The sequence below is a fragment of the Salmo salar genome, chromosome 19, assembly GCF_965601325.2.
Source record: "Salmo salar chromosome 19, fSalSal1, whole genome shotgun sequence".
NCBI classification, from domain to species: domain Eukaryota; kingdom Metazoa; phylum Chordata; class Actinopteri; order Salmoniformes; family Salmonidae; genus Salmo; species Salmo salar.
This window is the reverse complement of record NC_138309.1, coordinates 39,644,606-39,648,069: the sequence shown is the minus strand read 5'-3', so window position 1 is coordinate 39,648,069 and position 3,464 is coordinate 39,644,606.

Sequence of the window (3,464 nt, the reverse complement as noted above, 5' to 3'; positions counted from 1 at the left end):
TGTAGTGGTTAGTGGACAGTAACTAGTCCCAGGAAGGTGAATCTAAACCAGTTAGTGGACAGTAACCAGTCCCAGTAAGGTGAATCTGTAGTGGTTAGTGGACAGTAATCAGTCCCAGTAAGGTGAATCTAAACCAGTTAGTGGACAGTAACCAGTCCCAGTAAGGTGAATCTATAGTGGTTAGTGGACAGTAACCAGTCACAGATAGGTGAATCTGTAGTGGTTAGTAGACAGTAACCAGTCCCAGTAAGGTGAATCCAAACCAGTTAGTGGACAGTAACCAGTCCCAGTAAGGTGAATCTGTAGTGGTTAGTGGACAGTAACCAGTCCTAGTAAGGTGAATCTGTAGTGGTTAGTGGACAGTAACCAGTCCCAGTAAGGTGAATCTGTAGTGGTTAGTGGACAGTAACCAGTCCCAGTAAGGTGAATCTGTAGTGGTTAGTGGACAGTAACCAGTCCTAGTAAGGTGAATCTGTAGTGGTTAGTGGACAGTAACCAGTCCCAGTAAGGTGAATCTGTAGTGGTTAGTGGACAGTAACCAGTCCCAGTAAGGTGAATCTGTAGTGGTTAGTGGACAGTAACCAGTCCCAGTAAGGTGAATCTGTAGTGGTTAGTGGACAGTAACTAGTCTCAGTAAGGTGAATCTAAACCAGTTAGTGGACAGTTACCAGTCCCAGTAAGGTGAATCTATAGTGGTTAGTGGACAGTAACCAGTCACAGATAGGTGAATCTGTAGTGGTTAGTAGACAGTAACCAGTCCCAGTAAGGTGAATCCAAACCAGTTAGTGGACAGTAACCAGTCCCAGTAAGGTGAATCTAAACTAGTTAGTGGACAGTAACCAGTCCCAGTAAGGTTAATCTGTAGTGCTTAGTGGACAGTAACCAGTCCCAGTAAGGTGAATCTAAACATGTTTGTGGACAGTAACCAGTCCCAGTAAGGTGAATCTGTAGTGGTTAGTGGACAGTAACCAGTCCCAGTAAGGTGAATCTAAACCAGTTAGTGGACAGTAACCAGTCCCAGTAAGGTGAATCTGTAGTGGTTAGTGGACAGTAACCAGTCCCAGTAAGGTGAATCTAAACCAGTTAGTGGACAGTAACCAGTCCCAGTAAGGTGAATCTGTAGTTGTTAGTGGACAGTAACCAGTCCCAGTAAGGTGAATCTGTAGTGGTTAGTGGACAGTAACCAGTCCCAGTAAGGTGAATCTGTAGTGGTTAGTGGACAGTAACCAGTCCCAGTAAGGTGAATCCAAACCACTTAGTGGACAGTAACCAGTCCCAGTAAGGTGAATCTGTAGTGGTTAGTGGACAGTAACCAGTCCCAGTAAGGTGAATCTGTAGTGGTTAGTGGACAGTAACCAGTCCCAGTAAGGTGAATCTAAACCAGTTAGTGGACAGTAACCAGTCCCAGTAAGGTGAATCTGTAGTGGTTAGTGGACAGTAACCAGTCCTAGTAAGGTGAATCTGTAGTGGTTAGTGGACAGTAACCAGTCCCAGTAAGGTGAATCTGTAGTGGTTAGTGGACAGTAACCAGTCCCAGTAAGGTGAATCTGTAGTGGTTAGTGGACAGTAACCAGTCCCAGTAAGGTGAATCTGTAGTGGTTAGTGGACAGTAACCAGTCCCAGTAAGGTGAATCTGTAGTGATTAGTGGACAGTAACCAGTCCCAGTAAGGTGAATCCAAACCAGTTAGTGGACAGTAACCAGTCCCAGTAAGGTGAATCTAAACCAGTTAGTGGACAGTAACCAGTCCCAGTAATGTGAATCTGTAGTGGTTAGTAGACAGCAACCAGTCCCAGTAAGGTGAATCTAAACCAGTTAGTGGACAGTAACCAGTCCCAGTAAGGTGAATCTGTAGTGGTTAGTGGACAGTAACCAGTCCCAATAAGGTGAATCAAAACCAGTTAGTGGACAGTAACCAATCCCAGTAAGGTGAATCTGTAGTGGTTAGTGGACAGTAACCAGTCCCAGTAAGGTGAATCTAAACCAGTTAGTGGACAGTAACCAGTCCCAGTAAGGTGAATCTGTAGTGGTTAGTGGACAGTAACCAGTCCCAGTAAGGTGAATCTAAACCACTTAGTGGACAGTAACCAGTCCCAGTAAGGTGAATCTGTAGTGGTTAGTGGACAGTAACCAGTCCCAGTAAGGTGAATCTGTAGTGGTTAGTGGACAGTAACCAGTCACAGATAGGTGAATCTGTAGTGGTTAGTGGACAGTAACCAGTCCCAGTAAGGTGAATCTGTAGTGGTTAGTGGACAGTAACCAGTCCCAGTAAGGTGAATCTGTAGTGGTTAGTGGACAGTAACTAGTCTCAGTAAGGTGAATCTAAACCAGTTAGTGGACAGTTACCAGTCCCAGTAAGGTGAATCTGTAGTGGTTGGTGGACAGTAACCAGTCCCAGTAAGGTGAATCTAAACCAGTTAGTGGACAGTAACCAGTCCCAGTAAGGTGAATCTGTAGTGGTTAGTGGACAGTAACTAGTCCCAGAAAGGTGAATCTAAACCAGTTAGTTGACAGCAACCAGTCCCAGTAAGGTGAATCTGTAGTGGTTAGTGGACAGTAACCAGTCCCAGATAGGTGAATCTGTAGTGGTTAGTGGACAGTAACCAGTCCCAGTAAGGTGAATCCAAACCAGTTAGTGGACAGTAACCAGTCCCAGTAAGGTGAATCTGTAGTGGTTAGTGGACAGTAACCAGTCCCAGTAAGGTGAATCTAAACCAGTTAGTGGACAGTAACCAGTCCCAGTAAGGTGAATCTGTAGTGGTTAGTGGACAGTAACTAGTCCCAGGAAGGTGAATCTAAACCAGTTAGTGGACAGTAACCAGTCCCAGTAAGGTGAATCTGTAGTGGTTAGTGGACAGTAACCAGTCCCAGATAGGTGAATCTGTAGTGGTTAGTGGACAGTAACCAGTCCCAGTAAGGTGAATCCAAACCAGTTAGTGGACGGTAACCAGTCCCAGATAGGTGAATCTGTAGTGGTTAGTGGACAGTAACCAGTCCCAGAAAAGTGAATCCAAACCAGTTAGTGGACAGTAACCAGTCCCAGTAAGGTGAATCTGTAGTGGTTAGTGGACAGTAATCAGTCCCAGTAAGGTGAATCTAAACCAGTTAGTGGACAGTAACCAGTCAAAGTAGCAGAAGAAAAGGCTGCCTCATATCAATGTAAACAAGATAACATAATCATTAAAAAAACAACAGTTCTTACAGTAGTAACTCTTTTCCTTGTTTTTACTGATATTTTTAATATAGCACATTGAGAATATGTCAAAAATTGTGACATTGAACCATTGTAGTTATGCTGTATTTCTCTTGTTGCGACATTTCTTTTTTTTTACAAATACATTGTTTTTGTCACATACGAGTAACCGTGGGGCTACACAAGTAAGTGTTAGGTGTTAAATGTCAACATTGTCTCTTGTCACCCATTCTAAAATATAAATATTGATGGGGGGGGGGGGGGGGGGGGGG